The sequence below is a fragment of the Echinops telfairi genome, unplaced genomic scaffold (assembly GCF_000313985.2).
Source record: "Echinops telfairi isolate 266 unplaced genomic scaffold, ASM31398v2 ScPeMD7_4;HRSCAF=17, whole genome shotgun sequence".
NCBI lineage: Eukaryota > Metazoa > Chordata > Mammalia > Afrosoricida > Tenrecidae > Echinops > Echinops telfairi.
This window is the reverse complement of record NW_022103900.1, coordinates 19,480,045-19,501,814: the sequence shown is the minus strand read 5'-3', so window position 1 is coordinate 19,501,814 and position 21,770 is coordinate 19,480,045. Positions and strand designations below refer to the sequence as shown.

Below are 21,770 nucleotides of genomic sequence, written 5' to 3'. Positions count from 1 at the left end.
CACCCAGAAAGGGGGTGCCTCAGGCAAGGTAGAAATCGCTATAAAAGAAAGACCTTAAAGGGACGTCAAAACGAGGTCATCAGAGGCAAAGCTTGCTTCCGTCCCAATCATCTGACTAATGCAAGTGTAATGCATGCGGGTGGAAGCTCCTGGATGGGGATGGCTCGGGCTCCTCTGGCTTCTGATTCGGAATCAACTGAAACTGTTTGTGTCCCAGCAGCGCTCGGGATGGAATGCAGGGGTGGATTTAGCAATGTGCTGGTTTGGAGTGGGCTCTTGGTGATTGTTCACTGACGTGGCCTTTTTTCTGTATTGTAGCTGTATTAGAGCAGCATGTGGCTTGTTGTGGTTAAAAACAAGATCGGATTGTGTTTAAATCACTGTAAGCAGACAGCTTGCTGTTGTTATTTTAATTCCGGGTGGATTCTCAACCTCCTGGTTTACCTAGAGTTACTTTCTGTCCGGACTGCTGACCTGCTGGCCATTTTATGTGGCTAGATGCTCCTGTACTGGAGAGAAGGGAAACTCCAGGGCTTCCCTCTGCTGCGTGTTGGGGTCAGCCGCACAGGGCGCGGGAGGTGCCCCGCACCCTGTTGATCCTTTCCTCCCACCCTGGGCTGCTAACAGCGGAAAGCACCGGGAAAGGGCAAACCCACTCACTTCACCGCAAAGCCAGGGAGCTCATTCCAATGATGGAGCATGCCGCCAACCGGAGCCAGGCGCGTTCTGGGCGAACAGGACTTAGGAAACGTTTTCTTGTTTCCACAGTTGCGTTGGAGGATGGCATTGGCGGTTAGAGAGGGCTCCGAGGGCCCAAGAGGAGGTGCTCAGGGGCTTACGTCTCGTAGCAAGAGAGATTGACCCAGGGGGTAAATATCAGAGGGAAAAATTCCTTTGGAACAAGACCCCCCCCCCCCATGTCCTCATTATTTATACATTATTAAGCAGCAAAGGGATCACAATGTAAGTTTCTTATCACCTTGTGACATCATCACTTTCATCCCCAAGAACTGGAAGGTCCCCTAGACCATGGGGGTGTCCCCTCCCCAAGCCCCGGGGTGAAGGTGGGGTGGGGAGAAGGGGCTCAGTGCTTCAGCAAACTGCACAAAGTTTCGTGGCGCGAACGGAAGGTCCCCTCGGCATCCGGAGCAGGGCCCTCGGGCGTCACGGCGAGGGCGGGGCCCTGGGTGGGCGTCCAGGGTCGGGGGCCGCGGGGCGGCTCCCGGGTGTCTGCGCGGTCCGCCGCCCAGTCGAGTCCCGCGGCGGCGCTCTGCGTCCGCGAACCCGGCCTCCCTGCCGCCCGCGGCTGCAGCACGAGCGCTCCGTCCCGTAAACCGACCGGTTGGTTCCCCGCTGGCCCTGCCCTTGATCCCTGAACGTGGCCGCTGGCTCAGGTGGGCGAGGATCCGGATGCAGCAGGAACGCAGCGAGCGTTCGGAATAGTTAGGCAAAAACAGGCTCCAGAAGCCCACACTCTACAGTCATTTGACTCGAGCTAAGCGATCTCAATGAATAGCGATACCAGAAGCCATTCGCTCGGCTGGGGGATGTAGCTCAGTGGTAGAGCGCGCGCTTCGCATGTGTGAGGTCCCGGGTTCAATCCCCGGCATCTCCAATCAGCCATTTTGAAAATTTTTCTACTTTCTTTAATATAAAGTCTAACGAAATACCTACCTGTAGTAGATAACTTTTGCTCCTACAAATTCTACAGCTCGCAAGAATTGTCCTAAAAGGAAGCGGGGGGTAGGGATTAGCAAGCCTTTTTGATTGCTTGAATTTGAAGTCGAAGGGAAGTTAACCTTGATTCATAGTTCTTCATATACCTAAAGACAACTTGCACACTATTACTGAGCTTCTTTAGGAATCTAAGATGCATAAATATAAAATGAAAATTTTGGAAAAAAGCACATGTTGCATTGGCCGGGAATCGAACCCGGGCCTCCCGCGTGGCAGGCGAGAATTCTACCACTGAACCACCAATGCTGTTACAGGATCCTGTTTTCTGCACTGTACTAGAAGATACAGTATTGTGAATCACTCCTGTTTCCAATCATTCTAGGAATTTAGAATTACACACAGCAATGGAGTTTTAAAATAAATGATCATGAAATGTTGGGAACAATACCTATTACATATATTTGAATTATATTAACAAATACTAAGCGTTATGTCTTTATAAGGAGATTCTTATTAAATTTTCCTTGGTGAAATGAAAATTTTGTTATATCTGTATAGGATCACGCAATCACCAAGCCTTATCTATAGATACTGAGATAACTTAGAATCCCCCCCACCTTTTGTCTTTATTTTATCATTATGTTAACTATGCAGACAAACAGGCCCGAGACTGGGCAGGGATGTGGGAGAAGGGAGCTGCGAACTCTGAACCCAATTAGGAGACTAACCAGGAATATGTCATCTGAATGGGAAGGTTGAAGCATTACTGACTCTGTAACCACGTGACCTAAATTCTCCAAGCTGTCCCTTCCTTCATTCATTAATGACGTCTTCTCGGAACACCTTTCACTTTAAAAAAAAGTATGAGTTGAACCTTTCCCCCTTGGTTTCAGTGGAAAGAAGAGATTGCAGCTGATGCAGAACGATGGGTGAGAGGAAGAAAGTAATGGGGATGAAATGCATTTATGGAAATGAGTATCAACATAAACACTCAGACAGTCCAGTCTCACTGGCCCATTACCACTGGAAGGAAAATTCCCAATCATCTGCAGGATCTTTCTTTAGCCAAAGAGGACTGGAAGGGACATTATGAGAAAATAACAGTTAACACATATGTAGCAATTACTGTGCTTGGGGCTGTAGATCTATGTATTACATGTGAACTTCAACTCAGTGAGGTAGGGGTAAATTACCCAATGTCACACATTTGGAAACGGAGGCTCTTCCCTGCAAGATTTGAAGACATGTAGACTTTCTTTCATTCGCTTGGCCACCACACATTCCTCTGTCCCGCACAGAATAATCACCTGTGCGTTTCCACCTGAAAAGAGCAGCACCTGGGTAGCGCTCTCCTCCTGTAAGGAGTTCCAGTCTGGAACCCTCAGGGCCAGTTCTAGCCTATGCTGACCAGGCGCTAGGAGTCAGAACTGGCGCACTGGCAGTGAGTTTGCTCTGTTGGTATTTCCACCCGTAATTTTGCATGCAACTCAGGACCGTATAAAGCCAGAACCGTGGACTGTAGTTAACTAATTTCCTCTTACACTCAGCTTCATTTAGAAATAGGCATGCGACTGTAGCACAAGAGGCCTCAACAGAACTGTCTTCCCAGAGCTCTAAGGGAGAATGATCTCTTGGCTGTGGAGGGCAGACTAATTGTAAAGCTGGTCTCGCGGGAGTGGTCCTGCTTGTTCAAAAGGGGAAAAGACAAACAGGATCCCTCCTATGACTTTGAGCTCCTAGGAGTAGCCATGCGTGACTAACACAAATTGTAGATTTCTTTGATGGGAGCCAGAATAAGTTGTCTGTTTTTCTTTAGTATGAGTAGTGTTCATATCATTCATATCTAAATAACACAAAAGAGGGATTTACCCCCCAAAATGTAAATTTAGAGACACCCACTCTTCCCCCCCCTCCCCGAATGTGATCTAGCCTGAAAATATGAGAGGTTGAGACAAGTTTGAAGCTCTATCATCCATGATAGAACTACAAAGAGGCACTAAAAACAATGAGAACCCTTTTAGGGCATATGTTTAGCTTGTTGAAAATATGACAAATTATTTTCTTTTAAATCATTTTATTAGGGGCTTGTACAACTCTTATCACAATCCATACACACATCAATTGTGTAAAGCATATTTGTACATTCATTGCCCTCATCATTCTCAAAACATTTGCTCTCCACCTAAGCCCCTGGCATCAGCGCCTCAGTTTTCCCCTCCCTCCCCGCTCCTCCCTCCTTCATGAACCCTTGATAATTTATAAATTATTATTTTGTCATATCTTATACTGTCCGATGTCTGCCTTCACCCACTTTTCTGTTGTCCGTCCCCCAGGGAGGAGGTTATATGTAGACAGCAATCAGAAACCACTAAAGAATTGTTGGGCCAGCAAAGACGGTAGCATTTGACGGATTTGATTTGGGGGGAAACGTGTCAGGGAAGCAGCAAAATGAGAAACGGAATGATGTTTAGGATACTCCACCCAGGGGGGTAGCTCCTAGTGGAGTCAGGAGTGGAATCCAGAGTGGAAAAGCAGTGAGCTCCTGAACCAGGGCGACAAGTCGAAAATGAGCAGAGCTGGAGGTTTGGGACAAGGCAGAAAGGAGAATAGCAATGAACCCTGGGATTTCGTGGAAGGGACTCGGGGAACAGTAGAGCAGGGAAGCCAGAAGGTGGAGTAAAATGTTCCCTTTAAGAGATACAGACCTTCAGCTGCTTGCTGGTAGCTAGCGGGAGATGCCTCCCAGGCAGTAGGGATCTAGGTTGGGCGCTCTGGAGAAACCAAAGCTACAGATGTGAATTTGGGGCATCCCCTGGTGAGAGGTGAAAATGTCCAAGGAGAGGATATGATAGAGAAGAGAGCGGAGGGCAGAGCTTTGGAAGGTTGGCTTTGAGCAGTGGGAGGAAGTGGAGGAGCCGCAGAAGGTGGAGAAGCCCTGGAGTGGCGTGGCATGGAATCTGTGGTGACAGCACATTTGAGGCGGGCAAAGCCCGGCTCTTTGGCTAACTCAAGAGTAACACATCATGACAAATAACACGAACTATTGTGTTTCGTAGACAGATTCGGTATTAATCCTGTTTCACACCCAAGATGCTGTGGCAGGCAGTGTTTTCTCTATCGGTGTGGTCAAGCATGAGAAGATCAAAGGGCAGCCCACCGTGCCTTCTGTGTGGTGCACGCTCACACTTTCCCTACTTTCCGGTGTTCCCATGCTCTGACGAGCGCCCCGTTGACGTTGGCAGAGAGAAAGACAGCACGAGAGTGCCGTGAAAGGTTACACAATGGTCCCTCTTAGGCAACCCTGGCCACTGTGACACCCCAATGGGACAGGCAGGGACATGCAGTTTCATCACAGCACCTCAGAGAGTTTGCTCCGACACCAAGTTGAGGTTGGCTCACTGGAACCGTGACCAGGTTTCTGTCATCGGAAGAGTGTAAACCATTAAGATACAAACATAGTTCACATAATACATAGCCCACCAGAGCAATGCCTTTTTTTTTTTAAACTGGTGAGTGATTGTATTGATTTAATACACAGAGCTTATTTCTGTCCCAGGTTACACACTAGCCCTGGGGAAATGGTGGAACCAGTCATTTGGATTGCCCTTTACTGGCTGGGAATTAAATCATTACTTATTCCATTTCAGAATCACAAGTAGTACCCCAAGGCCTAGTTTCCTAAGGATTAAAATCAAGGCATGGAAATGAAGAATCCAGATGTAATTCTCAGATGCATGCAGATGTTGAGAACACGGCAATTTTTCCTGGAAAGCTGTCACAGCAAAATGGTCTGCTCGAGATCGGCTCACTGCGAGTCCTCCAGCATCAGTCCACAAGTCTGGCTTCCCTCGTTTGACATGGCAATGAGCTCTGCTCTTCCTTCTGATGCCCATGGCTGCTACCTCTGCGGGTGCTGTCAGCTCTCTCCCTGCGCCACCAGGGAAACCTCTTTGATTTCTCTCTCCAGCCTCCATGCTGCTCTCGGGTGAATTTTCTCCTTTCCTCTGATCTCCTTCCTCCCAGTTTTCTCTCTCCTATCTCTTTGCCTTTCTTCCTTAATTTTTGAAAATTCAATCATTCTTTTATTGCTGGTTCAAAAATCGAATTAGTTCTAATCTATACAGATTCCTCAAGGTGGAGAAAATGTGGGTGTCGTTCTTTATCTGTCTCTTGATACCTGTGTCTGTGGGCAGAATTTATTCAAATATATATATTTTAAATGGAGTATTTAACCACCCCCTATCTGTTGGCAGAAACAACTTTCTCCTCTTTTCCCCAAATGCACTAACTTCTTTATAAACCATCAGTTATGTAGTTAGATATAAATATAGATATCGGTATAATCCATGCATATGTTGCAAAAGCAACAAAAGAATAAGTGTATAAAAGAGAGAACAGGTGTTTAAAGCAGTGTCTTCATCTCACCCCACTTCAGTTTCTGAGTTACAGTTCTTAAAGATAATCAGTGTGATCAATTTCTTGTGCTTCCCTCTACAGTATTAGGTGTAGGTATAATATTATATTATTTTTACTAAACACAAATGTTACACACACTACATATTGCTGTGCTTATTGCCCACCTCCACTCCACCCCACCCCACCCCCATCCCTACAAATAAAGAGACATCTTGGTTTTGTTTCTTTCACAGCGCACATCGAGCTATAGCTTTTTCTTCAATGGCTCTGTGTTCATTTTTAACCGCCTTTAATTGGCCCAAAGAATCCTGAAGGTGCCAGTTGTTAAAGGCTCAACTGCTGACTCAAAGGTTTATAGTTAAACCCATCAGAATGCTTTTTCAATATTTTTCACCAAAACCATAATTAAAATGCATCCACTTAGATAGGGCTGTTATAAGTCAGATTCAAGTAGATGACAATGGATATTACAGAATTACTCACCAAGGAGGTGAAATTTTCTTTAACCATTGGCTTCATTGTGTTACTCTTTTGTCCACAAATCTCAGTGAGTACTAACTACAAACACACGGGGAACCGTTCCTGCCCGTTTCCTTGGTGAGAGCAGTCATGTAGGCTTCTCTCGGGAATAGCTCTGCCTCTGGTCTGCTGTTCTGCTGTCAATTCAGGTTTTTGGACAAGGTGCTCTGGGTTGCCACTTTACAGTGGATTCTACAAATTATGCAGCCAGCCCTGCCTAGAAGCTTCAAGCACCCCAAGTCTCAGACCCATGTCACCTTTTGCCTTTGTACATTCTTGGTACTCTCTGCCATGACCGAGTCTCCTCCCATGCACAGAACACAACATACTCATTTTTCACAATGTTGGCTTTGTACAGCTTCCTTCTTCCACCTGGCCCTCTCCCCATTCTGCACTCTCTCTAATGTATAGTGTCGTTTCAGCTTTATCTCCTTCTGGGAAGTTTTACTCAATTACTCTAGTTATCTTTGATTTCCTTGTTTCGTCTGACTCCAAAGTTCTACATCGTCTAGCCTACTCGATTCTGATTTTGTCCGAAAGCCCTTTGAATATTGATTGAGCCAGTTAATCTCGCTAGCCCTCCATTTCTTGGGTGTACTATGAGGATCAAGTTCTAGATCACCGAGATGTTTTTGGCAGTAATAACCTCTGAAATGTCTATATGGCAAGCTAGAGGTTGCAGAGAAAATATGCCAATTTGGGCTTGTGAAAAAAATAGTTGGATTCTAAGAGAGGTCGTAGCAGGGCAAAATGGAAGATTTTTTAATATTTCAGTGGAAGAACACATTGTAATCATAAAGTGCTTTAGAGTTACTAGGTAAATAAAGGTGGTTTTTTTTTTTTTTTGTTTTCAAATAAAAGAAATACCACTTTGCACCAATTAAGTTACAAGTTGTTCAAAGCGAGATATGCTAGACAAGGTCAAGGGTGGACAGGAATGTGTCCCTCACCTATATTTTGAGACAGTGGATGGGTACAGTGGTTGAATATAGCAGCTAGCACTACTTGGGAACATTGGGCTTATGTTTATACCAGAATTTAGCATTTGATGCAAATAAATGCTTGATTAGGACAAAAATGGGTTGCATAAAGGATGTTCATAGTAGTGTTATTTCTAGAAGCAACATGAGTATTCATGGGAGAGTGGATAGGTGACTTACAATAGTGTACGCCATGAATTTGTATGCACAGGAAGCAGATTAGATGTAGCAGAGCAACACAGGTGATCTCAGAAACATGGTTCATTCCTACTGAAGAAATGAGATATTTGACAATCTATAAATTTAAAATCTAATACCCCAAACAATGCACATTTTCAAAGTCACAAACAGAAAGGATATATGCTAAACATACTGTAATGATGGCCCACAGGGAGATAAAAGGGATGAGGCAGGGATATGGAAATAAAAGTTAGTGAATAACGATTCAAAGCAACAAAGAGGCTGTGGCCCAGTGGTGATGAGGATGATGCGTCCCACTTAGGGCACCATGAACTCAACTTCTGGCAAGTGATTTCCCCCAACCCAAAAAGTAGAAGTGGTAGTGGTTTCAAACTACCAACCTTATGGTTACCAGCTACAACCACCATACAAGATACAACCACCATACTACCAAGGATCTCTCAAAGGAAGGGAAACAATGTACTAAATTATGCTTTCCTTCTGGCATGCTTCCCACTTCCCTGCCCAGGCCAACTCACAGTGACCCTATAGGACAAGGGCAAACTGCCCCTGTGCATTTCTGAGACTCTTCACGGGAATGGAAAACCCCATCTTTCTCCTACAGAGCGGCAACTGGTTTCAAACTACTGACCTTGCAGTCAGCAGCCCATGCAACCACTACACCAGCAGGGCTCTGAAGCCTGGTTACAAGTCATTAATAATTTCTTGATTAACCTATATCTACATATCCATGTTCATATCAGCACAGCAGATCTGGCTTTCCTATGATAATGACAGAGCACGCCGCAGTACAGACATAGCATAATGATAATCCATCACCCATCCGGGGACCTTGTTTACTAAAATGTTTCTTGTGGTCTTTACTTTGTAAGCATATTTATATATTAACAAATACCATTTATGTTCCCTCAGTCTGAACTTCTACAATATTTCTAGTCTTTACCAATATCTAGCTCTAGTATTTCATTTTATTTTAGTAGTTTTATTGACATACAATTCAGGTTTAATACAATTCAGTGGTCTAAATATATTTAAAAGTGTTATTGAATCCTCATCAACATCAATTTCAGTTTAATATTATTTCTATCTCTCTAAAATATTTGTTGTCAGAGTAAAGAAAAGACAATTCTGATTGCTTGCTTGTTTGGTTGATTTTCAGCAGTGCTTAATATTGGATGTAAAGCTTGTGTTCACGTATTCTGATTAACACAGAATTCAATATGCAGGTAATAAAAAACTATTATCTATATGAGTTAATTTATAATTATATCTTTTATCTGAGATCTGAAAATATTTAAGGTATTCCTTTTTCTCCCCTTCTCACGCTCTCTTCTGCACTTAGTTTTTCTCATATCGTGGAATGACAGCACTGAGCACACCATATTCCGAGCTCAATACAAAACATACACCCTTTTTTCTGATTTGTTCATCAAGTTATCTGGAAGAAGAAACTATTAGAATACTGTAGCCCTTTAAAAAATTTTTTCAGAGAAATATATGTTTATGCATATATTTAATAATCTTAATTATTTAGCTGTAATCCTGCCTTATCAGTATTTCCAGTAGTATTCTGATATCAGAAAGTCAAGGAACTGTTTGCCATGAATAGTTGGGAAAGAAAACTGAATTCCAGAAATAAAGTCTTCCAAAAGGAGCATCCTGGTTACCAGAGATGTATGTACGAATACAGATATTTTTATTGCAGAAGCTTAGTAAAAATATTTAATTAATAAGCTTAGTTAAAAAAATTAATAATGTATTGTTGTCCTAAATGACTTACTGTGTAAGTTCTTCCCACAAAAGCTCATAAATGATAAAATAATGAAAATAAATGATCAAATAGTGAAAATCCATTGAAAAACATAACTTTCTGTGTGTGTATGTGTGTGTATGTGTTTCACTTTGGACTAGCTTCTAGTCTAATTCTTAATCTAAATATTCTCTCTCTGTGACTATTTTATGGATTAAATATATTAAGTAGTTACAAGGGCCGCAGATATAACCCTAACCCAAAATACGGAGGACACAAAATTTTTGGAAGGGAACACAATATTCTAATTTTCAAACATTATTTTATTTTCACTTTTAATCATCTATATTCGCTTCCAATCATGTAAATACCATCACAAAATCTATATATTTGTCTCTGCTAAGTGCTTTGTTTATTAATCACTGCCATTTTGTGACTTTCCTGTTTCACTCTTCAATAGAATGCATGTACATATTAATTTATAAATCTGACTCAATTTTTCACTTACCTTATCAGCTATTTGTGCGCATTCATATAAACACGCTAACACACAGACGGACATGTAATTACCCCACCAGTTCCCTCCCTCGCATCCCTAGGGGAAAAACACACATGGACAGAAGACAAAAAAAAAACCCAAAACCAAGCAATAAGCAAACATAGAGGAGTGAGGCAGATGTGAGTCAGACATTGTCGAGTATTATTTTGGTATAGCGTTGACTTTTGAACTCTCAAATGTTTAGATATAAAATAAATCATAAAGAAAGCAAACCTTCAAGTTACATGTGAGCAGAAACTAAGGAGCCTAACAACACACTAAAACTTAACCACCCCTAAAAAAATAAATTAATAAAATAAAACATAATTACCCCAACAAGAAAGAATTCAAGTTACAATAGCACTCTGACTCCACATCCTTAGTGCAGTGCAGTGAATTATTTCTGTATCGTGTGGCTGATACAGGCATGGCCTTCTTACTGCTCACCAAATGACTGGAGGGCAACATGCAAATTGAGTCTATGAAACTCGAACACGGGGATTGGTCAGTTTTGTCATCCCATAGGCTTAACAATGAACCATCTCAAAGGATCTTGCTACCATCAAGAAATAAAAAGCGGGAGTGGTGTAACCTCTGACCCCCGAGGTCCCAGAGTGCTCTGCCTCCTCAGTTCAGAAGCAGCTGTGACACCAGAGATGGTAATGGAAGGCAGAGACCTGGTGAGGAGGAGGTGGCGGCCGAGGGAGACAAGACAGAGAGGAGGGCTTCCCATAGTACAAGGCTGGAGAATGAAACATCTAACAGGCCTCATGTATAAATGTACTGAAATTTAGTCCATCAGACTGGTAGTTTGGGGTTTCTGAGACGAACCCTTTACAGAGTAAAGAGTAACCCTTTATGGAGTAGAAAACCTCCACTTGTGGTTAGCAGGCCAACATGTCACCACCATGCCACCAGGGCTCCTACCACCACATCCCAAACCTCACTCTATGCCAGAGTCGAGAGTAGAACTGGCCCTGTGGGCTTCAAAGGCTGTAACTCTTTACTGGAAGAGAAAGCCTCTGTAGGGGGTCAATTAAGTAAGTGTTAAACCAGTATAGTCCAACAAAGATGTTATAAATACCCAATAACCCTTCGCAGAAAAAAAGGTTCCCAAGCCCTGCAAAGGTGGAAATACTGAGTCCCTTTGGTGGAAGGTTCACTTGCAGAGCGGGGTACCTCCGGGCATTTAAGGAGTGAGCATGTTGCTAGGTTTGACAACCAGGGACAAGAGCTGAGTACCTTCGAGCTAAGGCTTTGGGCATTTATTGTCAGCAAGGAAGGTGCTTTGGAGCACTTGCCAGAGCAGAGAGAAGGGCACTTGTCAGGGCTCAGAGGAGGTGCCACACTCATGGGAGAACTCCTGAGCGTTTCTGATCCTGAATTTTTACCAGCCAACTTCCCTAAAATGCTCATTGTCGTGAGTATGATCTGTGAGTTCTGTGTGACCCTTGCAATGGATTATCAGACCCCTCCGAGAACGAGTGTCGTGGGAGGGATGATTGGTGTCCGAACTGGTACAGGAGGTTTGGGGGTATGGAAGTATGTCTGACCCCCAACTTCATAGGCCTCATCCTTAGGGCTGATGTGGAGTTTGATTCTCCTTTCGCCTTTGAAGAGGAGCCCTGAACAGCACCAGCCACTCTATCCCTGTATAGAGTTACAGTCTCAGAAACCTACAGGGGCAGTTCTACCCTCCTATAGGGTCTATATGAGTCAGGATTGACTCAGTGGCATGAGTTTGGTGTTGAATTTTCCCCCTTGGGTAGGCAGAGGGGGCTCAGATGCTGCCTCATGCCAGTCTCACAATCGGATACACTATAATAAAAAAGATGCAAAGACACTGTGAGTCTTCTGTGGTAGTGGTGCCATTCATTAATATTGGTGCATTGGTTCTGAAACTATGTGTTTTTTTAGGAGACAGTCAATATGTAGATATTTTGGGGTATTAAGATTCTCATTATGGAGAGGGAAATATTACAAAAAAGAATGAGAAAATTATTTTAAAAATAGAATGAGATAATTATGAGGGAGAACTCTGCATTACTGGGTTTGAAGTGGAAGGTTTCACTCTAAAAGCGTGAATACATGGGGTAGCAATACCATGAGGGTAGGGGGAAGGTGAAGGGAGGGGGAGAAAGGAGGAACCGATCACAATGATCAACATATAACACCCTCCTGCCCTCCCCTCCCGGGGGACGATCAACAGAAATATGGGTAAAGGGAGATAGCGGACAGTGTAAGATATGAAAATACCAATTATTTATAATATATCAAGGTTTCACGAGGTTGGGAGGGTGGGGTGGGGGGGAAAGAGGAGCTGATACCAAGGGCTCAAGTAGATGGCAACATATGCACAAATGTGATTGATACAATTGATGTATGGATTGTTATAAGAGCTGTAAGAGGCCCCAATAAAATGATTTTTTTAAAAAAATCATGATTACAAATATGTCTCTTACTTACTTTTGGCCACTGAAAGGTCCCAGAAGCCATGAAATCTCAGTAGATAATAAGCATATGTCACAACTAGATCTTGATTTCTAAATACCGTTGTACTATGAGAAGAACCCGGTGTCCACGGACAAATTGCAGGCAAGGGACAGAGTACAAGATGAATCTGAAAAATGTTGTTATACCAGAAAACAAGGACATGTTCAAAGATTAAGAGGCATCTGTTGGAAGGCTATGGTAGCAGACTTGACGTGGTTCCCGCTGGACATTCAGTGGATTGCAGAAAGTTTCTAAAATTTCCATTTAAAAACAACTTTTTACTGTGAATTAGGTGAATTCCATGATCTTTTAATTCCACTTTTCCAGGGAATTTTTTAAAGCCCCCGTCATCATGTGTGAAATGGTATGTACATCAAAGATGATAATAAAGATAATGGGTTAGAATAAAAGAAACTATCCATCCCCACTGCTGTTAGCTACCTTGTTAGTGGAGTCTGACTCATGGTGACTCTGTGTGCTCCTAGTAGAGTGGCTCTGTAGGGTTTTCAAGGGACTGATATTTTGGGGGTGGATTGTCAGGCCTGTCTCCCAAGGGATTTCTGAGTGGGTTCAAATAATCAACCTTTCAACTAGTTGTCAAGTGCTCAGCCATTGGCATGATCCAGGAACTTCTCAGTTTATAATGAAAAGAATAAAGGAAAATGAACTCCTCCATTTAAAATGAAAATAATATAAGAAAAAAATTTTTAAAGAATAAAAGAAAAAGGGAAAGCCCTTTTTGAGTAAAGAGTTCTGGATGGGAAATGGAAATGTAGAGATAGTCTTTGAAAACCAGGAATTGTGCAATGGGTGGCAATGGGATATTGATGCAGGGAGGCTAATTCATTGATGCTAAAGCTCTTGTGTGAAAGGTGGCTTAGAAATAGCAGGCAACCCACCGCATCTCCAAGTATTTCCTTGCAAACTAGGCGTTATTTCCAAAGGAAAAAAGGCAGCTTTAAAATGATCAACCCGAACACCGATACTGAGACAAATGAATGTTTTTTTGCTTCCAGTTGTGAAGCAATGGATTATAAACTAGATTGACTTTGAGGTACGCTTGGCAAAATATTTAGCCCGAATCTCACCGTGAAGAAATGCGCAGACAAATCCAGATTGTGGGATATTCTACAAGACAATCTGCTTGGATTTTTCAAAAATATCAAAGGAAAATTTGTAAAGTAAAAGGCAAGAGAGGAGCTGGTATAATTTCAGCAGACTAAAGAAACCAGACAAGCGAATGCAGTCTGCCATCTTAGATTAAATCCTGGATAAAACCAAAAATCTCAAAAGAACATTTTTAGGCAATTGGGGAAATTTAAATACCATTGTATCAGTGTTAAATTTCCTGGATGGGCTAATTACATTGTGATAAGCAGGACAACCTATATATGCTACTATTAGGAGACAAGTACTTGGAATGTATTTAGGGATAACGTGTCTTAATATCTCACCAATGCTTCAGGGGCTACGCACACACACACAGGGTGGTGGTGGTTAAAAGTTCATGGAAAAATTGGATGAAGATAATTAAACTTTTAAAAAATCATTTTATTGGGGGTTCATACAACTCATCACAATCCATACATATATCCATTGTGTCAAGCATATTTGAACATTTGTTGCCATCATCATTCTCAAAACATTTGCTTTCTGCTTGAGCCCTTGGTGTCAGCTCCTCATTTTCCCCCTCCCTCCCTCTTCCCCCTCCCTCATGAACCCTTGATAATTTATAAATTATTATTATTTTGTCATATCTTACACTGTCTGCCATCTCCCTTTGCCCACTTTTCTGTTGTCCATCCCCCAGGGAGGAGGTTATATGTAGACCCTTGTAATCGGTTCCCCCTTTTCACCCCACCGAACGTTTACAAAAACTTTTGACTCCTCTCTCCCACCTGTGTGTGTGTGTGTGTGTGTGTGTGCGCGCGCGTCCAAACTCACTGTGCCATTGTCCCGATTCCAGACTATATTGACCTCATAGAACAGAGAAGAACTGATTCTTAGGGTTTCTTTTGACAGAAACAGACAGCCTCATATGTTTCCTGTGGAGCAACTGGTGTGTTTTAACTGCCAACCTTGAATTTAGCTGCCCAACTTAATGCACCATGCCACCAAGGATGGATGGATGGATGGATAGCTAGCTAGCTAGCTAGATAGATGATAGATAGATAGATAGATAGATAGATAGATAGATAGATAGATGATAGATAGATAGATAGATAGATAGATAGATAGATAGATAGATGATGGATAGACAGACAGACATGTGTATTTATTATACTATTCTTCCAACTATTCTTGAATATTTGAAAATTTTCAAAATTATAGGTCGGGGTGGGGTGGGCAGGGAATGAATTCTACACCCACTTGCTCTTACATATGTCAGACCCAGGAATTCCCCAAATCTTCCCTAACCTTTCTTATGTGCTCAAAAACAAATCTGGGCAAGATTTATTCTGAATCCATCAGGCACTGCTGTAATTTCTGCTAAGTATTATCACCCATGCATCAGAGCCCAAAAGGTGACTGTGTAATGCTATCCTGTTGACAGATGAAATGTAGTTGCGTTGGCAACTCAAGGTCTCATGAGCTTTTACTGAAATAGCTCTTCTGAATTCTGTCTGGTGCTCTTAGTACTCAGATGGGAGTTGCTGGGGCAGGGTCCACGTGAGGGATAGAGTTGAGTGAAATGTACACACTGCCCTCTTAGTCACACATCTTTCCTGACAGCTTGGGCCTCCTTACGTGGTCAGTTGTGTGTGGCCTGTGGCCTGTGCTCTTCCATGACTACAAATTGTCTTACAGAAATCACAGCCATCTCTTTTGTCAATATAATTTCTGGCTACATGATCCTACCAGTTCACTAGTCGTGACTAAGCATGCCTGAATCTGATCTTAAGGGCAGGCTGGGAACCCTCAGACATAAGGATGGATGGGGGTGGGGGTGGGGATGCCTGCCACTAATAGAAGACTAATTAAATTACTGCTTGTCCATTTTAAAAGAACGTCAAACAATTTGATAAAACAATATTTATTGGGCGGTCCTGAGGCAATTCTGTTTTGGGCCTTATTCTCTGGGAATCCCCACCTTCCCTCATCCTGGCTTCATGCAGTCAACCTTGTGGTCATACGTAAGCTCATTCTTTCACTATAGGTGACTGCACACCTATCCAACTAGGATCATTTTTCTGAGCTGCCACTCTAGGACTGTTAGCCAGACAGAACAAGGAGAAGGGTGACAATGAGAGGAATTCTAACACAAAAGGGATGTGGAGGCCCGCTTCCCTCATGCCTCCCCAGGACAAAGGAAGGGGAAGGGCAGACCAGACACATTCCTTATCAATGGAAGAGGCACCGATAGTAAAAGGGTATTAGTGGGGAAAGACAGGATGGCTGAATTACACACACGCACACACACACATACACGGACACAGCCTGAACGCTGAGTGGCAGGAGTACACATACTTGGACAGGAGAAAGACACTACTGAAAGCCAGTCCATAGCAGATGGAAGGTCTGCCTTCAGCCGTATGAAAACCTGTCTCTCTGTTTTCTGCAGCTCTCAGATTAGCTGGGAAAGTTTGCTGTTCTGCATCAAAGCGTCACCCCAATGAACACATTCTAAAGTTCAAACACTTTTTGCTGACTCTGATCTGTAGGCTGCTAGCCTCAAGTCGTCCTTGCAATTGGGACAAGAACCGACAGAGCAAAGGTTCAACAGCCGAGTCACCTCCTGGTAACAGAACCAAAAGAAACCCGCTTTATGCTCTTAGGAATTTTTTAAATAGTTTTCACTGGCAAATACTTCACATATCAAACAATTTAATTGGTCAATCTTAGGAAGAAATCACAGCCATCACCACAGTCCGTTTCAGAACACTTTCTTCTCATACTCATTGTTGTGAGCTCCCGTTTCTTCCAACCCGCCACTGCCAGGCCGCTAGGCAATTATCAATCCAGTCACTGTCTCTGCGAAAGAAGTAAAATTTAGTGAGGAAGCTATTTTCTGCTGTATGAATGGGGGGAAAAATGCAAGAAGCAGTGTATGAGGAGAGCACAACAGTGAACAAAATTGAGCAGGGCAAGAGAGGGGAAGAAAGTGAAGGGAGAGAAAGGAAGGTGTTTTTTTTAAAAAATAAATAATTTTACTGGGGGCTCTTACAGCTCTTATAACAATCCATACATCAATTGTATCAATCATATTTGTACATGTGCTGCCATCACTTTCAAAATATTTCTTTCTGCTAGAGCCCTTGGTATCAGCTCCTCTTTTTTCCCCTTCCTCCCCTAGCCTTGCACCCTCATGGGCCCCTGATAAATTATAAATTATTATTATCTTCATATCTTACACCACCTGCTGTCTCCCTGTGCCCACGTTACTGTTGTTCATCCCCTTGTGGAGGTGGGGTTGGGTGGGAGTTATATATCAATCATTGTAGTCAGTTCCCCATTCCTCCATCTTCTCCCCCTCTTCTCCCTACCCTCATGGTATCACTACTCCCATTCCTGTTCTTGAGGGGTTTATCTGTCCTGGATTCTGGGTGTTCAAAGCTCTTATCTGTCCCAGTGTACATGCTCTGGCCTAGCCCAATTTGTAAGGTTGAACTGGGGTCATGATAGTGGGAGAGAGGAAGTATTAAGGAACTATGTCAGAGTAAACCACCCTCTAACAACTGAGAAGTTCATAGGCACAATCATATGATTCACATGATTATAATATATAAAGATCACAATAAAGTCATAGAAGATAAGAGAGAGAATAAAATAAAGGAGTCAGACACATTTCAAGGTAATATGCTCACCTCTGGGATGGCCATGATCTCAGCCAGCCAGGTCTGTGCAGAGAGAGAGTCTTTACTGTCTTGGGACATTTATAGGTAGTCAAAAACCATGCATATTCAGTAGTTACATACATCACAAGGTGGGTGGTAACCACAGTAAAGTCCCCGAGCCCACAGGTGAGGAAACCTAATACCTGCATTGGTGGAAGGCATGAGAGGGATGGGTGCCGCTGTGGAAGATGATCAAAGAATGTCTGCTTTTATAGGGAGATAGAATCAACCATGTGCTCACTTTAAGACAGCATCACTATTTGGGGGAGAATCTGTGGGAATGATATTTAAAACAGGATGATGTACTCAGACATTATCTCTAACTTACCAAAGTGCTGGCTCTCCTACTGTGGAATACTAGCTTTCCAGATTCCCTCTGTTGTAAGTATGGGAATCTAGTCTTTGTCATATGTCCCTCTGGGTTGGTTTCCCACAGAACTAGAGGAATGTTGTCTGTTATTTCGTGCTATGTTGCATTCTGGCTGTCCTACTCTTTCCTTGGGACCCTTCTGTGAGGCAATGTCCAATTGTCCACAGATGAGTTTTGGGTCTCCATTTCTCCCCCCATCATTTGCATCAATATATCTGTTTGTTTGGGGTCTTCTGGTGCCTGATACCATATTTCATGGATACCTTATGATCACACAGGTTGGTGTGCTTCTTCCATGTGGGCTTTGTTGTTTCCCTGCTAGATGGCCGCTTGTTTAGCTCCTTGCCTTTAAGACCCCAGACGCTATATTCTTTAATAGCCAGGCACCATCCATGTTGTTCACCACATTTGCTTATGCACCCATTTTGTGTTCAGTGATCATGTCAGGAAGGTGAACACCACAGAATGCCAGGTTATTAGAACAAAGTGGTCTTACATTGAGGGGATACTTGAGTAAAGACCCAATGCCCAACTGCTAACTTAATACTTAACATTTAAATATATGTACATAGACCTATATCCCTATCATTGACATACATATTGACATTTGTGCATGCCTATATTTATACTTCTATAAATGTCTTTTGCCTCCTAGTTCTTTCCTCTACTTCTTTTTACTTTCTTCCTGTCTCACTATCACGTTTGACCTTCATTCGACTCTCAGTACTTTCTCTAGGCTACATTGCACTTGATCATACCCCATCAGGCATTCTATGCCTTCCTCACCATCAATTTTACATCTCTTATTATTCCCTTGTCCCTGGGTTGGTTGGCTCGCCCTCCTTTTCTCCCACTTCCTCCTCTCTCATGTACCCCCAGAGCCATTGACTGTTGTTTTCTCTTTGGGAACAGTTATCCTGCCTATCCTCTATAGATAGACATGAGAAAAGAAAAAGAAATAAGGAAAACAGTGAAAGAAAAAAAAACCCTATAAATAGTTCCAGGTCTGTCTGCTGGCCCTTCCCGACCTGATCTGATGAAGTGCCAAGCCCTCCCACTGACTCCGAGGTCGATTTTCAGGGTTCCTCCAGTACTTGGTTGTTTTGCTCCCCTTGTTCTGCTGTGCTCCCTTCGTGTTTCGCTTAGGTGGGGGTGGGGGGGTGTTTCAGACCACGCACTATACCTGCACTGTGTCTCCAGTGCTGTCCCCTGGAGCCCTGTGGGTCAGTGAGGGGATGTCATGTCTCATGGTGGGGCCAGCCCCACTGTCCTCTCTGTGCATTGGCTGCTCCAAGCAGGAATGTCATCCTCAAGGCTTGGTGGGCCAGGATGTGGTTCTCTCTCTCTCTCTTTCCCTCTTAGTTTGCTCTGTGTGGTCTGGGCAGACCTGCCACTCTCCCTGGGCTGTATCTTCTGTGCTGGCTTCTGTAGTGCATTCTTCTGGGGAGGGGGTCAACGTAGCTGGGACTGGGGCAGGCCCTGCAGACCTTTCTGTTAGTTCGCTGCTTCATGCTGGTCTGTTGCCCTCCAGGCTTGGTGCCCCAGGCTGAGGTTTGGTCCCTTTCTCACTTTCCTGTGGACACAAGAACAATACCCTCCCCATGTATCGGTTAATGCCCTGTGCCCCCGCTATCTACGTCCGCCTCTCCCTTTTCCCCTCCTTTTAGTTGGCTGCCATATGTATCTCTTGGTTGGATCTGACCCCTGCTGGAGTGGCTGGACTTTACCCGGGGAGTCTATGCATTTGGTGGCTTTTCCCTTACGTCCCTTGTGCTTTTTAATCTTATCTCAGTGGACTCATGTTGTACTTGTCCTTTTGTGCTTGACTAACTTCCTTAGTAAGATCAGCATAATTTCCTCCAACTCTTCCTATGCCTTGATGTGCTTCATGCATTCAACGCTGCTTTTTAGGGATGCATAGTACGCCATTGCATACATTTACCAGAGCTTTTTCATCCATTCATCAGTTGATGGAAATTTAGGCTATTTCCAAATCTTTGCAATTGTCAACTGCACTGCGATGAACATTAGAGCACAGATGTTGTGGTCTGTTTCTTACTTCTTCTGAGTATATGCCCAGTAGGGGGATTGCTAGGTCATATGATAGCTCAATTTCCATCTGTTTTAGGTATTACCATATCAGTTTCCATAATGGCTGCACATACCTACAGGACCACCAGCAGTGGATGAGAGTTCCTATCTCACCACAGCCCCTCCAACACTTGTTGCTTTCTGCTTTTTTGAATTGGGCTATCTTTGAGGGTGTTGGGTGGTATCTCATAGTTTTTTAAATTTGCTTTTCCATTATGGCTAATGATGGGGAACATTTTCTCATAAGTTTGTTGGCCATTTGGATTTCTGCCCCTGTGAAACTTCTGTTCAGGTCTTTTGCCCATCTCCTAAATGGGATTTTTTTCTTTTCTTTCTGGAGGCTAGCAGAGCACTGTAGATTTTATTTATTTATTTATATATTCTTTTGATCACTTTATTGAGGGCTCTAACAATTCTTATTACAATCCATACATCAATTGTATCAAGCATATTTGTACATATGTTGCCATCATTCTTTTCTAGACAATTGCTTTCTGTTGAGCCCTTGGTATCAGCTCCTCTTTTTTCCTCCCCCCCACCTCATGTGCCCTTAATAGATGATAAGTTATTATTATTTTTATATCTCACACCAACCACTGTCTCCCTTCCCCCAGGGATTCCATTGTTCTTACCCCCGGAGGGGTGTGTGGTTGTGTGTCGATCATTATGATGGGTTCCCCCTTTCTTTCTCCCCTTCTCACTCCCCCTTCTCCCTACCCATCTGGTATTGCTATTCCCATTCCTGCATGTGTCATGAGCTCTTATACACATGTACATGCTTTGGTCCAGTCTGAAGTAAGTGGCATCACTGGGGTCATGGTAGTGAGGGATGAGGAAGCCTCAAGGAACCAGTAGAATATTGTGTTTCATCGGTGCTTTACTGCACCTGGTTGACTCATCCTTTTCCTGTGACCCCCCTCTGTGGGAGATGTTCTATTGTCTACAGATGGGCTTTGGCTCTCTGCTCCAACCCCCCTCATTGTCAGCCATATAGTTTTGTTTGTTTGTTTGTTAAGGGTCTTCTGATGCCTGTTACCTGGTCCCGATGACACCTTATGATCACACAGGCTGGTGTACTTCTTCGATGTGCGCTTGCTGTTTCTCTGTTGGATGGCCGCTGTAGATTTTAGAAATAAGGCCTTTGTCTCATGTGTCATTGTTAAAGATGTTTTTCCAGTCTGTGGGCTCTCTTATTACTCTCTTGGTGAAGTCTTTCAAAGTGGAAGGCATTTTTTATCATTGAAATATTTAAAAAGTCAAACTGCTAGCTGATACATATTGATAAGCATGGCCTTGGAGCATGAAGACTTCATTGTAAATTTAATTGTGTAATAGCATCATTTTATGAAATACAAATGTTTCCACCTTTACAATGTATAAATATGTCTGCTACGGAAATTGACTAGTTCATGGGCCAGGTCCTTCCCAGCCAATGTGCCCCTTTATTCATTCTATGCCAAGTATTACTAACCACTTCTCAGATGCATATTTTTTTCTTTTGATATATTAATAGCATCGATAAATTGTAACTGACCTAGCTCCCCTACTTGCTTAGAAGTTCCTTTTTGGTGCTTATAACACATATTCCTGATTATTAAAACCAGTTGCATGGACAGACTATTGTTTTCAGGTTATATTTGGAACATACAATGTACACTATATAATGTAAAGCAGGAAGTAAAGATGCCCAGTTCAGGGGTGATCTTCTTTTCCAAACATCATTGATTTAATCAGTCGAGAGTATGAAGATTTCCTGGGTGACACAAGTGGATAACACACTCGACAACTCACCCAAAGGATTGAAATTGTCAAGGATTTCATTTTACTTGGATACACAACCAATGCCATGGGCAGCAAAAAACAAAACAAAACAAAAAACACCTCGCGGCCGTCAGGTTGA

General features: G+C 43.0%; 2 non-coding genes across 2 annotated transcripts; one reads left to right on the top strand and one right to left on the bottom strand.

Annotated features, from left to right (window-relative positions):
• The first annotated feature begins 1,543 nt into the window (after window positions 1–1,543).
• TRNAA-CGC lies at window positions 1,544–1,615 on the top strand. Its single transcript has one exon. It is a non-coding gene; the product is annotated as a tRNA-Ala (tRNA).
• A 297-nt stretch (window positions 1,616–1,912) lies between these two features.
• On the bottom strand, window positions 1,913–1,983 carry TRNAG-GCC. Its single transcript has one exon. It is a non-coding gene; the product is annotated as a tRNA-Gly (tRNA).
• Between the last annotated feature and the right edge of the window lie 19,787 nt (window positions 1,984–21,770).